This window comes from Loxodonta africana, chromosome 6 (assembly GCF_030014295.1).
Source record: "Loxodonta africana isolate mLoxAfr1 chromosome 6, mLoxAfr1.hap2, whole genome shotgun sequence".
NCBI classification, from domain to species: domain Eukaryota; kingdom Metazoa; phylum Chordata; class Mammalia; order Proboscidea; family Elephantidae; genus Loxodonta; species Loxodonta africana.
In genome coordinates this window covers 122233723-122257040 of record NC_087347.1, presented here as the reverse complement: position 1 = coordinate 122257040, position 23318 = coordinate 122233723, and positions in this window count along the sequence as shown.

Genomic DNA, 23318 nt, shown 5'->3' with positions numbered 1-23318 from the left:
GTTTCTAATACTGTGTCATTGGTATTTTTATCAAGAATATTTTTCAATATGTTGTTATTACTTTAATTTTTTAAAATAAAGTTTTCTGCAATGTTATTCAAAGTTACATTTTCTGATCAATAAATTTGAAATTGTGACACCTTCAATTTGTTGTTTTCTGCAGGTTATAATATTTTAAATTAAGAAAATGCTTTTTCTGAGGCGTTGATATTATTGGTAAGCTCTGCAAATTCTGACAAATGAAGGATATTCTCAATTTGATTTTTTTTTTGGTTGTGAATTGTGTAAACATTGTGTAGATACTGCTTTTTTTTTCATTCCAACTTTCTTCAATGAATATTGTTATAAGACAAAGTCCACAAATGAAATTATGACCATCCTTTTAATGTTGCAAACTCTCATTTCTTTCAAGTGAAAATTGAAGCTCCATCAAAAGGCTCTTTGTACACATGGAGGGGTTTCCAAAGCTAATTATAAAATTTAAAGATTAAATCTTATACACTACTTGATCATTCATTGTTTAATTTATTGAATTTCTTTCTTGCATGAGTAGGGGTAAATTTCAATTTTTTTTTTAATTAACTTTTATTAAGCTTCAAGTGAACATTTACAAATCCAGTCTGTCACATGTAAGTTTACATACATCTTACTCCCTTCTCCCACTTGCTCTCCCCCTCTTGAGTCAGCCCTTTCAGTCTCTCCTTTCTTGACAATTTTGCCGGCTTCCCTCTCTCTCTATCCTCCCATCCCCCCTCCAGACAAGAGTTACCAACACACTCTCCTGTGTCCACCTGATTTAATTAGCTCACTCTTCATCAACATCTCTCTCCCCCCCGCTGACCCGTCCCTTTCATGTCTGATGAGTTGTCTTCGGGGATGGTTCCTGTCCTGTGCCAACAGAAGGTCTGGGGACCATGGCCGCCGGGATTCCTCTAGTCGCAGTCAGACCATTAAGTATGGTCTTTTTATGAGAATTTGGGGTCTGTATCCCATTGGTCTCCTGCTCCCTCAGGAGTTCTCTGTTGTGCTCCCTGACAGGGCAGTCATCAATTGTGGCCGGGCACCAACTAGTTCTTCTGGTCTCAGGATGATGTAGGTCTCTGGTTCATGTGGCCCTTTCTGTCTCATGGGCTCTTAGTTGTCCTGTGACCTTGGTGTTCTTCATTTTCCTTTGCTCCAGGTGGGTTGAGACTAATTGATGCATCTTAGGTGGCCACTTGTTAGCATTTAGGACCCCAGATGCCACATTTCAAAGTGGAATGCAGAATGTTTTCATAATAGAATTATTTTGCCAATTGACTTAGAAGTCCCCTCAAACCATGTTCCCCAGACCCCCGCCCCTGCTCCGCTGACCTTTGAAGCATTCATTTTATCCTGGAAACCTCTTTGCTTTTAGTCCAGTCCAATTGGGCTGACCTTCCATGTATTGAGTGTTGTCTTTCCCTTCACCCAAAGCAATTCTTATCTACTGATTGATCAATAAAAAACCCTCTCCCACCCTCCCTCCCTCCCTCCCCTCTTCGTAACCACAAAAATATGTGTTATTCTCAGTTTTTTCTATTTCTCAAGATCTTATAATAGTGGTCTTATACAATATTTGTCCTTTTGCCTCTGACTCATTTCGCTCAGCATAATGCCTTCCAGATTCCTCCATGTTATGAAATGTTTCAGAGATTCGTCACTGTTCTTTATCGATGCGTAGTATTCCATTGTGTGAATATATCACAATTTATTTACCCATTCATCCGTTGACGGACACCTTGGTTGCTTCCAGCTTTTTGCTATTGTAAACAGAGCTGCAATAAACATGGGTGTGCATATATCTGTTTGTGTGAAGGCTCTTGTATCTCTAGGGTATATTCCTAGGAGTGGGATTTCTGGGTTGTAAGGTAGTTCTATTTCTAACAGTTTAAGATAACGCCAGATGGATTTCCAAAGTGGTTGTACCATTTTACAATCCCACCAGCAGTGTATGAGAGTTCCAATCTCTCCGCAGCCTCTCCAACATTTATTATGTTGTGTTTTTTTGGATTAATGCCAGTCTGGTTGGTGTGAGATGGAATCTCATCGTAGTTTTAATTTGCATTTCTCTAATGGCTAATGATCAGGAGCATTTTCTCATGTATCTGTTGGCTGCCTGAATATCTTCTTTAGTGAAATGTGTGTTCATATCCTTTGCCCACTTCTTGATTGGGTTGTTTGTCTTTTTGTGGTTGAGTTTTGACAGAATCATGTAGATTTTAGAGATCAGGCGCTGGTCGGAGATGTCATAGCTGAATATTCTTTCCCGGTCTGTAGGTGGTCTTTTTACTCTTTTGGTGAAGTCTTTAGATGAGCATAGGTGTTTGATTTTTAGGAGCTCCCAGTTATCTGGTTTCTCTTCATCATTTTTGGTAATGTTTCTTATTCTGTTTATGCCCTGTATTAGGGCTCCTAATGTTGTCCCTATTTTTTCTTCCATGATCTTTATCATTTTAGTCTTTATGTTTAGGTCTTTGATCCACTTGGAGTTAGTTTTTGTGCATGGTGTGAGGTATGGGTCCTGTTTCATTTTTTTGCAAATGGATATCCAGTTATGCCAGCACCATTTGTTAAAAAGACTATCTTTTCCCCAATTAACTGACACTGGTCCTTTGTCAAATATCAGCTGCTCATACATGGATGGATTTATATCTGGATTCTCAATTCTGTTCCATTGGTCTATGTGTCTGTTGTTGTACCAGTACCAGGCTGTTTTGACTACTGTGGCTGTATAATAGGTTCTGAAATCAGGTAGAGTGAGACCTCCCACTTTCTTCTTCTTTTTCAGTAATGCTTTGCTTATCCGGGGGTTCTTTCCCTTCCATATGAAATTGGTGATTTGTTTCTCTATCCCCTTAAAATATGACATTGGAATTTGGATCGGAAGTGCATTATATGTATAGATGGCTTTTGGTAGAATAGACATTTTTACTATGTTAAGTCTTCCTATCCATGAGCAGGGTATGTTTTTCCACTTAAGTATGTCCTTTTGAATTTCTTGTAGTAGAGCTTTGTAGTTTTCTTTGTATAGGTCTTTTATATCCTTGGTAAGATTTATTCCTAAGTATTTTATCTTCTTGGGGGCTACTGTGAATGGTATTGATTTGGTGATTTCCTCTTCGGTGTTCTTTTTGTTGATGTAGAGGAATCCAAGTGATTTTTGTATGTTTATTTTATATCCTGAGACACTTCCAAACTCTTCTATTAGTTTCAGTAGTTTTCTGGAGGATTCCTTAGGGTTTCTGTGTATACGATCATGTCATCTGCAAATAGTGATAGCTTTACTTCCTCCTTGCCAATCCGGATACCCTTTATTTCTTTGTCTAGCCTAATTGCCCTGGCTTGGATTTCAAGTACGATGTTGAATAAGAGCGGTGATAAAGGGCATCCTTGTCTGGTTCCCGTTCTCAAGGGAAATGCTTTCAGGTTCTCTCCATTTAGAGTGATGTTGGCTGTTGGCTTTGCATAGATGCCCTTTATTATGTGAGGAATTTTCCTTCAATTCCTATTTTGGTAAGAGTTTTTATCATAAATGGGTGTTGAACTTTGTCAAATGCCTTTTCTGCATCAATTGATAAGATCATGTGGTTTTTATGTTTTGTTTTATTTATGTGATGGATTACATTAGTGGTTTTTCTGATATTAAACCAGCCTTGCATACCTGGTATAAATCCCATTTGATCAGGGTGAATTATTTTTTTGATGTGTTGTTGGATTCTATTGGCTAGAATTTTGTTGAGGATTTTTGCATCTATGTTCATGAGGGATATAGGTCTATAATTTTCTTTTTTTGTAATGTCTTTACCTGGTTTTGGTATCAGGGAGATGGTAGCTTCATAGAATGAGTTGGGTAGTATTCCGTCTTTTTCTATGCTCTGAAATACCTTCAGTAGTAGTGGTGTTAAGCCTTCTCTGAAGGTTTGGTAGAACTCTGAAGTGAAGCTGTCCGGGCCAGGACTTTTTTTTGTTGGAAGTTTTTTGATTACCGTTTCAATCTCTTTTTTTGTTATGGGTCTATTTAGTTGTTCTACTTCTGAATGTGTTAGTTTAGGTAGGTAGTGTTTTTCCAAGAATTTATCCATTTATTCTAGGTTTTCAAATTTGTTAGAGTACAATTTTTCGTAGTAATCTGAAATGATTCTTTTAATTTCATTTGGCTCTGTTGTGATGTGGTCCTTCTCGTTTCTTATTCGGGTTATTTGTTTCCTTTCCTGTTTTTCTTTAGTCAGTCTAGCCAATGGTTTATCAATTTTGTTAATTTTTTCAAAGAACCAGCTTTTGGCTTTGTTAATTCTTTCAATTGTTTTTCTGTTCTCTAATTCATTTAGTTCAGCTCTAATTTTTATTATTTGTTTTCTTCTGTTGCCTGATGGGTTCTTTTGTTGCTCACTTTCTATTTGTTCAAGTTGTCAGGACAGTTCTCTGATTTTGGCTCTTTCTTCTTTTTGTCTGTGTGCATTTCTCGATATAAATTGGCCTCTGAGCACTGCTTTTGCTGTGTCCCAGAGGTTTTGATAGGAAGTATTTTCATTCTCGTTGCTTTCTATGAATTTCCTTATTCCCTCCTTGATGTCTTCTATAACCCAGTCTTTTTTCAGGAGGGTATTGTTCATTTTCCAAGTATTTGATTTCTTTTCCCTAGTTTTTCTGTTATTGATTTCTAGTTTTATTGCCTTGTGGTCTGAGAAGATGCTTTGTAATATTTCGATGTTTTGGACTTTGGAAAGATTTGTTTTATGACCTAATATGTGGTCTATTCTAGAGAATGTTCCATGTGCACTAGAAAAAAAAGTATATTTTGGAGCAGTTGGGTGGAGAGTTCTGTATAAGTCAATGAGGTCAAGTTGGTTGATTGTTGTAAGTAGGTCTTCCGTGTCTCTATTGAGCTTCTTACTGGATGTCCTGTCCTTCTCCGAAAGTGGTGTGTTGAAGTCCCCTAGTATAAATGTGGAGGTGTCTATCTCACTTTTCAATTCTGTTAAAATTTGATTTATGTATCTTGCAGCCCTGTCATTGGGTGCATAAATATTTAATATGGTTATGTCTTCCTGATCAATTGTCCCTTTTATCATTATATAGTGTCCTTCTTTATCCTTTGTGGTGGATTTAAGTCTAAAGTCTATTTTGTCAGAAATTAATATTGCTACTCCTCTTCTTTTTTGCTTATTGTTTGCTTGATATATTTTTTTCCATCCTTTGAGTTTTAGTTTGTTTGTGTCTCTAAGTCTAAGGTGTGTCTCTTGTAGGCAGCATATAGATGGATCGTGTTTCTTTATCCCGTCCGTGACTGTCTCTTTATTGGTGCATTTAGTCCATTTACATTCAGCGTAATTATAGATAAATAAGTTTTTAGTGCTGTCATTTTGATGCCTTTTCATGTGTGTTGTTGGCCATTTCATTTTTCCACATACTTTTTTGTGCTGAGATGTTTTTCTTAGTAGATTGTGAGATCCTCGTTTTCATAATGTTTAACTTTATGTTAGTTGAGTCGTTATGTTTTTCTTGACTTTTTTCTTGAGTTATGGAGTTGATATTCCTTTTTGTGGTTACCTTATTACTTACCCCTATTTTTCTAAGTAAAAACCTAACTTGTATTGTTCTATATCGCCTTGTATAACTCTCCATCTGGCAGTTCTATGCCTCCTATATTTAGTCCCTCTTTTTGATTATTGTGATCTTTTACCTATTGACTTCCATGATTCCCTGTTATGTGTATTATTTTATTTATTTATTTATTTTTTAGAATTAATCTTAATTTGTTTGTTTTTGTGCTTTCCCTATTTGAGTTGATATCAGGACGTTCTGTTTTGTGACCTTGTAATGTGCTGGTACCTGATATTATTGGTCATCTGACCAAACAATCTCCTTTAGCATTTCCTGTAGCCTTGGTTTGGTTTTTGCAAATTCTCTAAACTTGTGTTTATCTGAAAATATCTTAATTTCTCCTTCATATTTCAGAGAGAGTTTTGCTGGATATATGATCCTTGGTTGGCAGTTTTTCTCCTTCAGTGCTCTGTATACGTCGTCCCATTCCCTTCTTGCCTGCATGGTTTCTGCTGAGTAGTCTGAACTTATTCTTTTGATTCTCCCTTGAAGGAAACCTTTCTTTTCTCCCTGGCTGCTTTTAAAATTTTCTGTTTATCTTTGGTTTTGGCAAGTTTGATGATAATATGTCTTGGTGTTTTTCTTTTTGGATCAATCTTAAATGGGGTTCGATGAGCATCTTGGATAGATATCCTTTCGTCTTTCATGATGTCAGGGAAGTTTTCTGTCAGGACTTCTTCAACTATTTTCTCTGTGTTTTCTGTCCCCCCTCCCTGTTCTGGGACTCCAATCACTCGCAAGTTATCCTTCTTGATAGAGTCCCACATGATTCTTAGGGTTTCTTCATTTTTTTAAATTCTTTATCTGATTTTTTTCCAGCTATGTTGGTATTGATTCCCTGGTCCTCCAAATGTCCCAGTCTACATTCTAATTGCTCGAGTCTGCTCCTCTGACTTCCTATTGCGTTGTCTAATTCTGTAATTTTATTGTTAATCTTTTGGATTTCTACATGCTATCTCTCTATGGATTCTTGCAACTTATTAATTTTTCCACTATGTTCTTGAATAATCTTTTGGAGTTCTTCAACAGTTTTATCAGTGTGTTCCTTGGCTTTTTCTACAGTTATCCTAATTTCATTTGTGATGTCTTTAAGCATTCTGTAAATTAGTTTTTTATATTCTGTATCTGATAATTCCAGGATTGTATCTTCATTTGGGAAAGATTTTGATTCTTTTGTTTGGGGGGTTGTAGAAGCTGTCATGGTCTGCTTCTTTATGTGGTTTGATATGGACTGCTGTCTCCGAGCCATCACTGGGAAACTAGTTTTTCCAGAAAATCCGCTGACTGGTACGCTGGCTCCTGGCTCTGAAAACAATCGCTGTCTCCCCGTATTTGTTTGTTCTCCAACTCTAAATCTGTGTTTGTTGTTCAGAGTTCGTAGATTGTTATGTATGTGATCGATTCACTTGTTTTTCCGAGTCTTTGTTGCAAGAGGGATCCGCGGTAGCGTCCACCGTCCACCTAGTCCGCCATCTTGGCCCCACCTCAAATTTCAATTTTTAATAACTCCAGTTCACAAGAATCTTCAAAAGCTGAAGATTTTGGTTGAGTAATTCGAGTAAACATTTCCAATTGATTCTCAACAAAAAATGCAACCAAAACCTAGAGGATTTAACAAAAAATTAATACCATTCATAAGACACTGTTTCATTTACAAAGTAATTCTTTGACTGCTCAAACATGTCTAAAATTTTACTGATGTTGGGTGACAAAGAGAGAAAGTTTAGACTGAAATATTTTTGGGTATCCAACATTAATTTCATGGCAAACACTCTGCAGTTCACTTATTCTAACAGGATATATACATAAATTAGTAGAATAGCATAGTTGGGTGAGATTATGAATTATTTATGCACAACTAATTGCAAATACATTTTCTCCATAAGTTTCTTGAATTGGTGCTTTTTTCTTAAATGTGCTTATTGCAACAATGTGCTCCATCAAAACTGTAGTACAATAGTGTGCGCCACCAAAATCTGTATTCTTACTATCAAAACAAAAGCAAATAATTTTATCTCAGAATTGAATGTTTTAACTCAGATAACAATAGCATTTGCAATAATGCCTGATGTTACTCCTCAAGTAAAATGAGTTCCCAAAAACTTTACTTTGTTCCCAGAAATTGAATAAAATACTGAACCATTCCTGGAATGAATGAATTAAAAAAAGTTATTTATTTTGTCCTTGTTGTTGAGAATATATGCAGCAAAAGAAACACCAATTCAACAGTTTCTACCTGCCCCATTTAGAGACACTGATTACATTCTTCGAGTTGTGCAAACATCTCGCCCTCCTTTTCTGAGTTGCTCCTCCCTCATTAACAAAAATTCACTGTCCCCTAAGGTTCCATCTAATCTTTTGAGTTGCTGTTGTCAATTTGATCCCATGTAGATAGTTCTTAAAAGAGCATAACAGTCAAGGCAGATCTTTTTTTTTTTTTTTTTAATAGTTAAGCTAAACTGTTGTTTGGTTTTAGGAAGACTTCAGGGGATGATTAATATCTTCTTGAAGGAGCAAGACGGCTGTGACAAATTAACAAAGGATGGAGTGATGTTCTATAAAGAGCAAGCAGCCTATGCAAATTCAGAGAAGAAAGGCCTTACAATCTAGTGATAAGCTCAAAAGGCAGAAGCTAAAATTTTACAGCATTGTTACATTACGTACACTAAAAGACAGAACCAAACAGAGAATATGGAAAATAGAAATTGGTTTTAGGATTTTGGAATTTTTCTTTTTTGTTATTGACGATAAAATATAACGTGGTAAAAGTCTGAAGAAATTATTTTGACAGAAAGGAATTATTAAAAAGAATAATTTTCAGCTGGACTTTGGTCATTGTGCCCATAATGAAAAACTACGCTGACACATGTAACATGATTACAGTCACGCGTTGCTTAATGTCCACAACACGTTCTGTGAACTATGACATTCTGTGCTGTGGATGTTGTGTGAACACTGTATTATATCACCAGCACTAGTTTTGGTGCATTTGGGAACCATGATGCACTTCACAGTAATATTTTAGAAAGAAAATTAAAAAGACAGATAAGGCTACAACACTCAAGAGACGCGCTGTACACCAGATTGGACGCTGCTGCCTGGGAGTCGAAGCATACACTGCTAGACGGTAAACTTTTTATTTTTAAGTAGGGAAAGTTCACATTAAAATAAAGATAGAAAGCACGGTACAGTACATAATAAGCCAGTAACATAGACGTTTATTATGACTATCAAGACATATGAATTAGTGGTTATATATATGTACTGTACCATTATACATCTGGCAGCGCAATTCTTTGTATATAAGAGACATGAGATACACATGTTGCCTGTGGGAAGCTCTTGGGTTCACTACATCGGGGTACACCTGCTATGTCCCTATCTCCGACCGGGATTTCTGAATTTATGGGACCACAGACGTATATGCTGTTGGATCTTGCCCAAATGGATGTTATTTGATTCATGACTGTACAATAATTGAAGTTCCCACATCCTTTAGCAAATTATTGTCATTCTGAATATAAGTAGGACTTTTCCATATGTGGAAAGAATTAACTCTTATTAATTATCTGCTTTCTCATTATTTCTTCACTTTTATTCTACTGGGTGTCTTGAAGGGGCTTTCATCGATATAAGGATTAATTTTAGTTCAACCAAGCTGAGTGCCTTGGTGATTACAACTGATAAGTGATGCGTCAAAATAATTGGAAGCTGGTAGGGTTATCACTATTATTTTCTTTTACAGAAAAGGAAACACTTCTGGCTGTGCCATGTGGTATTGGGCCCAGAATCATTGTGTCTCCTGCTTTCCCTTCTACTCTCCCTGTCCTGTCACGAGCAGTCTGGACAGTTGCTTCTTTAAATACAAGCCACCAGGGAGGGGGCATGGATATCTCTGGCACATTTAAAAATTTGTAACTCAGTTGACTGGGTTAATTCTAATCAACTTGGAATTTTCATTGTACAAGAGTTTAATCATGTTATTTCATTGTCTTTACTGGTTGCAACATAGGAGCAATGGTTGTTCAGTGGTAGTATTCCCTCTTTGCACGTGGGGGATCTGAGTTCGATTCCTGAGCAGTGCATCTAATGTGCAGCCACCACCCATCTTTCAGTGGAGACTTGCCTGTTGCTATGATGCCAAACAGATTTCAGTGGAGTTTCCAGGCTAAGATGGACTACGAAGAAAGGCCTGGAGATCTATTTCTGAATATGGCCAATGGAAATCCTATGAATCATAATAGTTTTTTCCACAACTGATCATTGGGATGGCACAAGACCTGGCAGCATTTTGTTTCATTCATTTTGCCTGGGGTCACCATGAGTCAGGGCTGACAATGGCTGCTAACAGCAATGTTCTTTGCAAATAGAAGAGTAATGTCCTTTTCAATTTTAGAGCTCCAGTCTGGATTGAAGAGTAGACCAGAGCAGGGAGATGAGATTTTCTACTAGTTTGACAGGGTATCTGCAGTAAGCTTTACTTTTTGAGGGCTCAGTTTCCTTTGAATAAAATAGAACAGCGCTTGGTTAAACTCCTCACAGGATGGTGGTCAGGTTCAAGAAAGATGATGCCTATGAATAACCTTCAAAACTTATGAAGCACTAGACGAGTTTGAGGTGGTTTTTATATTCTTTGGGAAGCTAATTTATGAACAGAGGAATAAAATTGACTCATTTAATTATGTTGGTAGTTTTGAGCAGTGATTTCTCACATGACTAATTTAATTTAATTTATTTCTCTTCAAGGCAAAAAACACAGTTCAAAAGTTTCTACCAACACGATCAGGTTGTAATTCCTTTTTATTCTGTTTTTATTATGTGAATCAAGCTAGTATCAACATTTTATGACAGCAGATGTATATATTCATTTATACAGCAAACACGTGTAAGTCAGGATGATATCCCTAATGATAGCAATAGGTGCTATTTGTATATAGGTGTCCCTGGGCTATGCAAACAGTTAACATGCTCAGCTGCTAACCACAAGGTTGGAGGTATATTCAAATTATATACATTTTACACAGGAATAAACTACTGTCTGGAGGGGTTAAGCTGGTTCTTCGCCAACTCTGGCTTGTCTACACTCCTTGGAGAGGCAGCGTTGCTAGGTCCTTGGGCCTTGGAGTCATATATGCCTAAGTTTGAATCTCACCTTCAAGTAGTTTGGTGCGGATTATTTAAAATATGTGAGCCTCAGTTTCTCCTTTTGTAAAATAGTGAAACTACGTAAATGTGCGCCAACGGGCTGTACGTGGAGATCGAATGAGATGTGTGAAGCATTTATGACAGGGCTGAACACACAAAAACACTCAATGTAAGGCAGTTGCCATAATGAGTATTATTTTTGTTGTTGTTACTTTAATGTTGATGTTCTGAACAGTTGGCAATGTTACAAAAAGTAAATAAGACAAGATCCCTGATTTCAAAGTGTTTAAAATGAATTGTTTTACAGTATTTTCCTTTAATCTGCTATCATTATTGCTGAATATAATCTAAAAAGTATGTCAGTAGCAGGGACGTATATTCTGGAAAAACAGGTGAAATTGTGCTCTATAGGTTAGTGAGTAAACACAAGTAAACCTGTGTGTGCCTCGATTACTGGGTAATCTGCTCCTGGTCAGGAGCCTTGGTTCTGAATCCTTAGGCTTGCTTTTGCCTCTATCCATTACCAGCCTAATTAAAACCCAAACCCATTGCCATCAAGTCAATTCTGACTCGTGTGACACCATGTGTTACAGGACAGAACTGCTCCGTAGGGTTTTCTTGGCTGTGATCTTTATGGAAGCAGATGGCCTGGCATTTCTTCTGCAGTGCCACTATGTTGAGTTTGAACCACCAACCTTTAGATTAATAGTCAAGCGCAAACCATTTATGCTGCCCAGGGACCTTTTTGTTAAGAGACTAGTTCTTCCAGTTTTCATTCTCACCTCCTTCTCTGGGCCTGTTGCAGGCCCTTCATGTCACTGAGGCTTTGGCTCTCCGTTGAGAGTGGTTCTGTCTCTTCTTCAAGGTTTTGCTGCTTCGCTGCTCTGGGACACCTTCGTGACCTTACTCAGGCATATACCATTCCTCCACAGCCCTCTGTTACCCACTGGTTCCTAGAGGTAGCCTGTAACGTAGCAGGGAATAGTTAGAGGAAGTCCCTTTTGGTTATAGAATTAGTAGGCCCTTAGTCTGTACCAGATCCAGGGGAAATAGGCCATATCTGCTTCGTGAACTGCTGTCCAGAACTTAAAACAGTACTTGGAACATAGTTAACACTCATTAACATTTGCCAAAGGGATGCATCTTCACAACAATCCCAAGAGGTAGGTGTTGTGCAAGCTGAAGCTCAGAACCATTAAACCGTGTGCCCAAGGTCACCAGGTAGGTTGCTTCGGGATTCATATTTAAGTAGTCTGACTCCAGGGTCTGTCACTCAATCACTGTGAGATATGGCGTCCCATGGTGCCTTTGAGTCTCTAGGAGAAGTCTGCTTCTCCTGAGTGATCAGCAAAGGCCCTGGCTAGAGCTAGGAGCCAGACGGGACCACAGCACTGTGTCCAAGGAGTGAGCTGAGACATATGGCCTCTCGGATGCCTTTGTGCTCCAGAGTCAGCACAACTGGTCAGAGTGGAAGGCTAGTCTGAGTGCCTGCCTGTGTGCAAGGAGCGAGCTGTGTCTGCTGCCTGCGATGCCGTGTGATTTCCTACTCCACGTCTCACACTGGTTTCTATTGATGCTTTGGCCAGGCCCTCCAGTTATGTTAATTGGAGGTCATTTTGTTACCAAATAGCCACCATCCCTAAAATATGAATATAAAATTAAGGGTGACATTCTTTAGCATCAGAAAGTTCTAGAACCCCATTTATAAATTTAGATTTGGAGCCTTAGGCAATTCAAAATATTTAAGTGACTTGACCTGATATTCTGTTTTTGAACTAGGCTGACCTATTACCAAGTGGCTGGAGTCTGTGAAAACAGCCATCAGCCTTCAAAACCCTATTTTATGTGGTGACCTGAGACTCTCTCTTAGCTTTTCCCGTGCACTTTCTCCAACTCTATAACATTTCCTGTTTTTGATGATTCCTCTGGTCTTTATACTCAGGATTCCTTAGGATATGGTTTGTACTAATTCTGGGGTTCTTTTCCATTTACTCAGTTATTTTTTTCATTCATTCACTAATTTAGAGCCTAAAAGATCTAATCTATTTAAGTTTGAATCTTGATTCTGTAAATACGTGCAAGTTCCTAGTCTCTCTAGATTTAGTTTCCTTATCTTTAAAATGAGGATAATAGTAGTATCTGTGTCATAGCAGTATTGAGGGTTAAATGAATTAATGCATATAAAGTGCTTGAGACATTGCCAGTCACATAGTGTGGGCTACATATGTTTGCTATTCTTGTTATTATTATAATTTACTCCTTCATTACGTATTTATTGGAAATGCTATATACCAGGCACTAGGGTCACTATGAGTCGGAATCCACTTGATGGCAATGGGTTTGGTTTAGTTTTTGGATGCTGTGTCCTATAGGGTCGCTATGAGTCGGAATCGACTCGACGGCACTGGGCTGGGTATCTGTATATAGTATACATACATATATATATATATAAAAAGTCCTGGTGTCACAGAGCTCAGCTACTAACAAAAGGTTGATGGTTCAAATCCACCAGCCACTCCTTGGAAACCATATGGGGCAATTCTACTCTGTTCTGTAGGGTTGCTATGAGTCAGAATCTACTCAGTGACAACTGGTTTGGTTTTTTGGTTTATGCTATATGCTAAATGGACAAAGCATACTCTCTTGGACCTTACGGTTTATTAGGGAAAACAGGTACGTAATTAAACAAGAGATGATAGCAAAATTTATGCATTATAGGTGAGGGAATTACAGAGCGATATGGGAGTACAGATCAGAGGACTCTAACTTGTTTAGGAGGTGAGAGAAGGCTTCCGTAAGGAAAAAATATTGAAGAGGAGGTCTCAAAGTTAAGTAAAGGATAAGCAGTTAGGTAGAGCAGGCGGGCCCTCCCCAAACTTTTACAGGCTCCAGGGAAAGTGTACAAATAGATGCTTACCTATTAGGGGGTCTAAATATTTAAAAGTTACAAATCAAGCTGACAAACTATTAAATGAATTAAGTTTTATCCATCCTACATTGAAAAATATTCCATCATAACTTGGAAGGCCAAGTTCAAATTTGGGGTTTTTGAGCTCTCTGTGTTCTGTGTTTAGATGGAGCAGCACAAGGAAAGCTTATTCCTGCCCTGCCCTTCACAGAGAGGCTCCCTGCCCTGACTGTCACAGACAGGCTCTCTTCTCCACCCCCAGCTCCCTCAGCACCATGTGGGGTCTTGCATGTACATGGGTGAACAACCAGCCCCTGTGTCTACTTCCATCCACAGCATCCCTCCTTGCCCAGCTCTCTCTTGGCCAACTCTTGTGCACGTATCTGTGGTGAGACCTTCCCTCTGGACAGACCCAGAGAAGACAGGCCCTGCAGGTCACGTGATTGGGGAACTCTGGGGCCCCAGGTGTCCAGAGTGAAGCCTAGAAGAGGGAAACATGAGCTCTAGGAGGGTATACTTACACGGGATCTTGTTAAAACGTAGATTCTGGTTCAGTATATCTGGAGTGAAAAGGCAAATTCTCAGCAGGGGGTCGAACCAGAATGAACCAATTCAAAACCCTGGTCTGGGATGGGTCCAAGTTGTGCATTTCAAACAAGTTCCTGGATGCTGCTGAGGCTATTGGTCTAGTAACCACTTGAGAACCAATGCTCTAAGCATGAGGCCAGAGGTGGGTCCCTGTTGCTCAAGTCTCAGGGGTTTAGGGTGAGTATTCGAGTGTTTCTGATGGAGGGGATAGCATGTGGAATGACCAGAGACAAGAGAGGACGGGTGTGTATATGCAACTGATCTCCATACTTTTTAGGCTCCAGCCATTGGGGCATCACCTTGGCATGGGACGGTCTGCCCAGTGCATTGCCCACAATGTGCCTAGCTAGGCATACTGCCACATGAAATGTTATTGGCCAGGCTGCCAAGAGTAAATGCCAGAATGCTGGGGTGAGAAACTTTCCTCTCTTGTTATCTTTGCATAGTGGCAATGAGCATGATCCAGGAATCTTCCAGGACTTACAGTGTATCTTATGTACTGTTTTCCGGTAGAGTTTCTTACATTGTCGTTGTTATTCAGCCCCTGTGGCTCAGCTCCAGCCAGACACTGTAAGCCTCCAAGCTGATTACTTTTGTAATGAAACACCCAATGGATCAGGCTGCCTAGTAATCTATACAGGACTCCTCTGATGACTAAAAAATAACATGTTTAGGTTCTTCCAGGAACTATCTGTTTACTCTGCTTTGACGGTAAGAATTGCATTAAGGCTGAAACTTAGTGTGGAGATCAATACCAAATGGATTTATTTAGCACGTGCAGGAGAAAATGGCACAAATGTCTGTTAACCTGATGACATTTTGTGCTGTTATTGAAAGTTCATTATTTAACTGATGTCTCTGCCTGGGAAGCCCAGACTTTGAAATATTATTAGGTGTCCTGACTGAAGAAGAAGCCATAGCACATGAATTTAAACATTCTTTTTTTTTTTTTCCTGTACAGCTTATCACCAAACACTGATGCTGTGTTTTAGTGTTTAGACTACATGGATTTTGCCCTCTCCTCTCTCTTTTATCATGGAGTTGAGGCGTGGGCTGTCTTAATTTCTCGTTGTTGAGTTGGCCCCTGATCCATGGCATCGCCATGCACAACACAATAAAATGCTGCCGGGCCCTGCGCCATCCCCATGATCGGTTGGGGACCAGGCTGTTGTGATCTGTAGGGTTTTCACTTGTTGGTTTTTGGAGATAGATCGCCAGGCCTATCTTCATAGTCTGTCTTAGCCTGGAAGCTCCTCTGAAACCTGGTCAGCATCATAGCAACATGTAAACCCCCACTGATACACAGGTGGTGGCTGTGCACGGGGTGAAGTCGCTGGAAATTGAACGCTGGTCTTCTGCGTGGAAGGCGAGAATTCTACCACTGAGCCACCAACACCCCCTCTTAATTTCATAGAATGATTTTTATTTCTGTGTCCATCAATCTCTTCTTCTTCTAAGTCTTATGCCAAGGCTCTTTGCTCTAGGTGGGTCTAGTCTGATTCTTTTTCATGGAGTTTAAGACCAACAGGCAGTTCACCAAGTTACACAGTCCTGGGCTGGAGGCCTTCATTGCACATGGATGTCCAGTTTTTACTGCACCATTTGCTGAAAAGACTATTCTTTCCTCCACTCTAGGGCCTGCCTGGCGCAGGATGGGCAGTTGCCGAGTATATGGAAGCAGGTATGGTCTGAGGAGTCAGTGTAAATTGAAGTTGTATGTCACAAGATCATAGCACAGATCCAAGAAAAATGGCAGGGCATGACACAAGGAGAACAGAATAAAGAAGAATTGGAGTATGAGACCAACTGATAAGTCTAAATACAGATGCTTGCATTGGTTTGGGTGGTCCAGGAGTGAGTTGGACTGAATTCACTAGTTAACCTCATTGTAAGCTATCAGTACACCCTGATTTTATCGTATATTCTGATGAAACTTGGCTTTGATAAAACAGCCAGAACTAAAGAATTTCGAGACAGTTGAGTTGTTTGGTGTCATGTCATTTTCCTTGAACAAAACAAAACCCCAAAACAAACAGACAAACAAAACAAAAAGCAAAACCTTTAAGAGCTTTCCTGCCCTGAGCGATGATGGAAGGTTATTTTCAGGGATCATTGGAGAGTATCAGAACAATTGCATTTTGGCAGGTTCTTAGGAACTCTGCTAACCAGGAGATAATCAGAACAGCCATGCTATATGGGGAGGTGGCTGAATAGTATTCCATTGTGTGGACGTTTGTTTTCCCATTCACCAATTAAAGGCTATTTGAGTCGTTTTTGGTTTTTGTTAATTCTTAATAATGATGCTATATACATATGTGTACTAGTGTTTGTGTGAATATAAGTTTTTAATTTCTCTAGAATAAGTTCCTAGAAGTGGGATTGCTGGGTTATGTGATAAGCGTGTGACCAAGTTTACAAGAAACTGCCAAACTCTTTCCCAGAGTGGCTGAACCGCTTTGCTCCCCCATCAGCAATGTGTAAGAGTTCTTGTTGGTCTGCATCCTTGTCATCCCTTGAAATTGTCAGTATTTTTTACTTTAGCCATTCTAATAGATGTGTAGTGGCATCTCATTGTGGATCTAATTGACATTTCCCCGACGACTAATGAGTCATTTGTTCTGTTGCACATAGGGTCACTAAGAGTCAGAACCAACTCAAAGGCTTCTAAGCACAACAGTGACTAATTATGTTAAGCATCTTTTAACATGTTTATTTGCCATCTGTATATCTTCTTTGCTGAAGTGTCTTTTGCCCATTTTTAAAAATAGATTGTTTTCTTATTGCTTAGCTTTGAGAATTCTTCATATTTTCTGGATACAAGTCATTTGTCTGGTACATGATTTGCAAATATTTTGCCCTACTCTGCAGTTTGTCTTTTTGTTCTCTAAATTGTGTCCTTAGCAGATCAAAGTTATTAATCTTGATGAAGTCCAATTTATTGATTCTTTCATTGCTTGTACTTTTGGTGACATATCTAAGAACTTTTTGCCTAACTCAAGGTCATGAAAAATTTTTTCCTATATTTTCTTCTAACACTTTTGTAGTTTTATACTTTACATTTAGGTTTATGATTTATGGATTAATTTTTATATATCATGTGATGTGCATGTGGATGTCTGGTACCATGTGTGGAAAACACTACCCTTTCTCCATTAAATAGCTTTTTAAAAAATCAGCTGATCATGTTTTACTGGGTCTATTTCTGGATTTTTTGAACTGTTCTATTGGTCTATGTGTCTTTCCTTTTACCACTACAACACTGTCCTAAACACTGTAGCTTTATTGTGTATCCTAAAATTGGGTAGTGTGATTCCTCCAAATGTGTTTATCTTTTTTCAGTTTGTTTTGAATATTCTAGTTCCTTTGCCTTTGAATTTAATTTTAGAATCAGCTTGTCTATAAATCAAAGAATCCTTCTGGGGTTTTGATTGAGATTGCATTAAATCTAAAGATTGATTTGACTAGAATTGATATTTTAACTATATTGAGATGTCCAATCCATGCACACAAAACATCTCTCCATTTATTTAGATCTTCTTTGATCTTTTTTCCCTAAATTTAATTAATTTTGTTGTTGTTGTTGAAAATATACACAGCAAAGCATATACCAATTCAACAGTTTCTACATGTACAACTTAGTGACATTGATTACATTCTTTGAGTTTGCAACCATTCTTATCCTCCTTTTCTGAGTTGTTCCTCCCTCATTAACATAAACTCATGCCCCAAGGATCCTATCTAATCTTTTGAGTTGCTGTTGTCAATTTGAACCCATACAGATAGTTCTTAAAAGAGCATAATGTTCAAGGAAGGACTTTTTTACTAGTTAAGCTATATTATTGTTTGGTTTTAAGACAACTTCAGGGGATATTTTTGGTTTAAAGCTTAAATATTATTTTAAGGCAATAGTTTCAAGGGTTCATCCACCCTCCATGGCTCCAGAAAGTCTAGAGTCCATGAAAATTCGAAATTCTGTTCTACATTTTCCCCCTTTTGATCAGGATTCTTCTATGGAATCTTTGATCAAATTATTCAGTAGTGGTAGCCAGGCACCATTATTTCTGGTCTCACGGCAAAGGAGGCAGTTGTTCATGGGGACAATTAGCCACACATTCCATATCCTCCTCCTATTGCTGACTCTCCTTCTTCTGCTGTTGCTCCAGGTGAATAGAGACCAATTGTTTTGCCTTGGATAGCCACTTGCCAGCTTTTAAGACTCCAGGCATTATACAATGAAGTAGAAGGTAGAATGGCCAATTATTAGGCCAGTTATTAGGCCAATTAACTGGGATACCCCATGAAACCATGACCCTAAAGCTCCAGACTAAGGAACCAAATCCCATGAGGTGTTTGGTTGTACATAAGTGGCCTCAGTTGCTACTTTTTTTTTTGTCATTGTTGTAAATATATCTATTACATAACTTTTGCCAGTTCAGCTTTTTACAGGTGTATGACTTATTGATAGCAATTACAATAACTAGATTCGCAACCCTACATGTAATCAATGTGCTATTTCCATTATCATTAATCTCCCTTTTCCCCCCCATTCCTGCCCCTGGTAATCACTAATAAACTTTGGTCTATGTACATTTGTCTTTCCTTGTCTTTTTATATAAGTAAGGTCATACAATATTTGTCCTTTTGTGATTGGTTTATTTAGCTCAGCATAATGTCTTCAAGCTCCATCCATAGTGTAGCATGTGTCAAGACTTCATTTCTGAGGCAGAGCCAACATGGTACCCTAGGCAGACATATTGTGCCATCCATTTGTAGCAAATACCCCAAAAGCTAAGTAAAACAGTTACAAACATCAACCCTAGAACCCTAAGCATCAATGAAGGGATAAAAAAGTAGATAAAATACCAAATGGAAGAAGAAATTGAAGGAAAACAAAGAATGAGGAGAGATACGGAGTGGAGGTCCCCTGCGAAGTAACACAACACAGTGTTGTCATCTTGGAGCACAGCCAGCAACAACCCTGGACTTCAGGAAAATAATACAAGAAAAAAAAATCAAAATAGACAATTAGAAGCCATATGAAAATAGCAACTAGAAATCCAAAAAATAAAAAAACAAAATTTCAGAAATGGACAACTCAATAGAAGGTTTTAGAAGAAAATTTTAAACAAGGGAAAACAGAGTCAGTGAGATTGAAGATAAATCCATGGATGCCACTTTGAGGAAAAATCAGGGAAAAAATGAAGAAAAATGAAGAAAACCTGACACAATCAAGAACAAAAATTTGCACATGATTAGAGTTCCAGAAGAGGGGAGAAATGGAAAACACAGAGAAGATTGCTGAACATTTACTGGCAGAAAACTTGCCAAATACCATGAAAGAAAAGCTGACCATCCAAGAAGCTCAATGAACACCCTATGGGATAGACCCCAAAAGAAAGTCACCAAGACATATTATCACACTAGCCAAAACCAAAGACAAAGAAAGAATCCTGAGAGCAGCTTGAGTAGAATGAAGAGTCATTACAAAGGTGAAATAATAAGACTAAGCTCTGATTACTTGGCAGAAACCATGTAGGCCAGAAGGTAGTGGGATGACATATATAAAACCTTGAAAGAAAAAAAAAATACCAGCCAAGAATAGTATATCCTGAAAAACTCTTTCACAAATACAATGGTGAAATCAGGGCATTTCCAGATAAAAAGAAATTAAGAGAATTTGTAAAAACCAAAAACAAAACAAAACAAAAAACCTTACAAGATATATTAAAACATCAAAATGAATAATACGAACCATTCTCTCTGATCATGATACCATAAAAGTAGAAATCATTAACAGGAAGAGCAAGAACAACAATGACAAAAAATCAAATACATGGAAAACAACTGGGTAATAGAAGAAATTAAAGAGAGAATAAAAAAATTCCCAGAATCAAATAAGAATGGAAACACATCATACCAAAACCTTTAGTACAGCAAAGGCAGTACTCAGATGTCAATTTGTAGCTATAAACACACATATCAAAAAAAAAAAAAAAAAAAAGAATGAGCTAAAATCAAAACATTAGCCCTACAACGTGAACAAATAGAAAGAGAACAGCAGAAGAAGCTGACAGCCAGCAGAAGAAAGGAAATAATAAGGATCAGAGTAGAAATAAATGAAATAGAAAATAGAGAAACAATAGAAAAAAATCAAAAAGACCAAAAGTTGGTTCTTTGAAAAGATCAACAAAATCAACAAACCATTGGCCAAACTGACAAAAGAAAAACAAAAGAGGAAGCAGATAGCCCAAATAAGAAATGAGATGGGGACATTTCAATAGAACCTGCTGAAATAAAAAGGATCATAACAGAATGCTATGAAAAATTGTACTCCAACAAATTTGAGAACCTAGAGGAAATGGACAAATATCTAGAAACACACTATCTACCTAAACTAATACAAATTTAGATAGAAAACTTGAACAGACCCATAAGAGGAGAGGAGGTTGGAAAAAAAAAATCCAAACATAAAAAAGACCTGGCCCAGGCAGCATTACTGCAGAATTCTATCAAACATTCAGAGAAGAGCTCACACCAGTGCTATTCAAACTATTTCAGAACTCAGAATGAAATAAAGGGAGGGATGATTTCGAATTCATTCTATGAAGCCAGCATAACCCTGATACCAAAGCCAGGCAAAGATACCACAAAAAAGAAGAAAATTACAGACCAATATCTCTCATGAATGTAGATGCAAAAATTCTCAGCAAAATTCTAGCCAATAAATTCAGCGTCATATCCAAAAAACAATACACCACAACCAAGTGGGATTCATACCAGGTATGCAAAAAAAAAAAAAAAAAAAAAAAATTTATGCAAGGATGCTTCAACATTAGAAAATCAATTAATATAATCTACCACATACGTAGACAAAAGAAAGGAATCACATGATAATCTCAATCATCACAGAAGAGGCATTCAACAAAGTCTAACATCTATTCCTGATAAAAACTCTCAATAAAATGGCAATAGAAGTGACATTCCTCAACATAATAAAGGGCATCTCTACAAAACCAACAGCCATCATCATTCTCAGTGGACAGAGGCTGAAAGCATTTCCTCTGAGAATGGAAACAAGGCAAGGAAGCCCTTTATAACCACTCCTATTTAACACTGTTCTGGAAGTCCTAGCTAGGGCAATAAGGCAAGAAAAAAGAAATAAAGAGCAACCAAATTGGAAAGGAAGAAGCAAAACTATCCCTATTCACAGATGATATGATCCGGTACGCAGAGAATTCCAAAGATTGCACAAGAAAGCTATAGAACTAACAGATTCAGCAGAGTAGCAGAATACAAGATAAACATATAAAAATCAGCTGGATTCTTATACACTAGCAAAGAGAACTTCAAAAAGAAAATCAGGAAAACAATACCATTTATAAAAGCCCCTAAAAAGAAAAAAATACTTAGGAATAAATGAACCAGGGATGTAAAACACCTACACAAAGAAAACTACAAAACACTATTGCAAGAAACCAAAAGAGACCTACATAAATGGAAAAACATACCATGCTCATGGATAGGAAGGCTCAACATTGTGAAAAGTTCAATTCTATCCAAAGTGGTCTACAGACATAACACACTCCCAATCCAAATACCAACAGCAATCTTCATTGAGGTGGAAAAATGAATCACCAACTTTACATGGGAAGGAGACCCCAGATAAGCCAGAAGAAAACAAAGTAGCAGGCCTCACACTACCTGATCTCAGAACCTACTATATAGCCGTGGTAGTCAAAACAGCCTGGTGCTGGTACAATGACAGACACATAGACCAATGGAACAGAATCGAGATCCCAGATGTAAATCCATCCACCTATGGTCAGCTGATATTTGACAAAGGATCAAAGTCCATTAAATACAGAAAAGACAGTCTTTTTAACAAACGGTGCTGGCAAAACTGGATGTCCATCAGTAAAAAAAAAAAAAAAAAGAAACAGCACCCATACCTCACACTATACATAAAAACTAACTCAAAATGGATCAAGGACCTAAATATAAAAGCTAAAACAATAAAGATCATGGAAGAGAAAATAGAGACAATGCTGGGAACCCTAATACAAGGCACAAATTCAATACAAACCATAACTAACAATGCAAAAACACAAGATAAACTAGATAACTGGGAGCTCCAAAGAACTAAACCTTATGCTCATCAAAAGACTTTACTGAAAGAGTAAAAAGAGAAATTTACAGACTGGGAATAAATTTTTGGCTATGACATATCCGACAAGGGCCTAAGCTCTAAAATCTATAGACTAACTACACCTTAATAATAATAATATAATAATAATAATAAAAGACAAATAATCCATTAAAAAAATGGGCAAAGGACATGAACAGACACTTCACCAAAGAAGACATTCAGGTGGTTAACAGACACATTAGGAAATGGTCACGATCTTTAGCCATTCCACAACCCATTGGTGTTGAGTTGATTTTGACTCATAGCAGCCCTATAGGGCAGAGTAGATCTTCCCCATAGGGTTTCCAAGGAGCAGCTGGTGGATTCAAACTGCTGACCTTTTGGTTAGCAGCTGAACACTTAACCACTGCACCACTGGGGCTCCCATTAGCCCTTAGAGAAATGCAAATCAAAACTACATTGAGATATCAGCTCACCTTGACATTACTGGCATTAAAGAAAAAAAAAAATAACAAATGTTGGAGAGGTTGTGAGGAGATTGGAGTTCTTATGCACTGTTGGTGGCAATGTAAAATGGTACAACCGCTACGGAAAATGGCATACCAAAAAAAAAATATATATATATATATGTATGTGTGTATATAAAACCAGTTGCAGTTGAGTCCATTTGGACCCATTGTGACCCTATGGGACAGAGTAGAGCTGCCACATAGTGTTTCCAAGAAGAAGGTGGGTGGATTCAAATTGCTGACCTTCGGAGTTATTCATTCTACGTACTTACTACCCTTTTAATATATCTGTGAGGTCACTGGAGACATAACCTCTTTCATTCCTGATGTTGGTAATTAGTGTCTTCTCTCTTTTTGACCAAGAAAATGATCAATCTGACTAGAAGTTTATCAATTT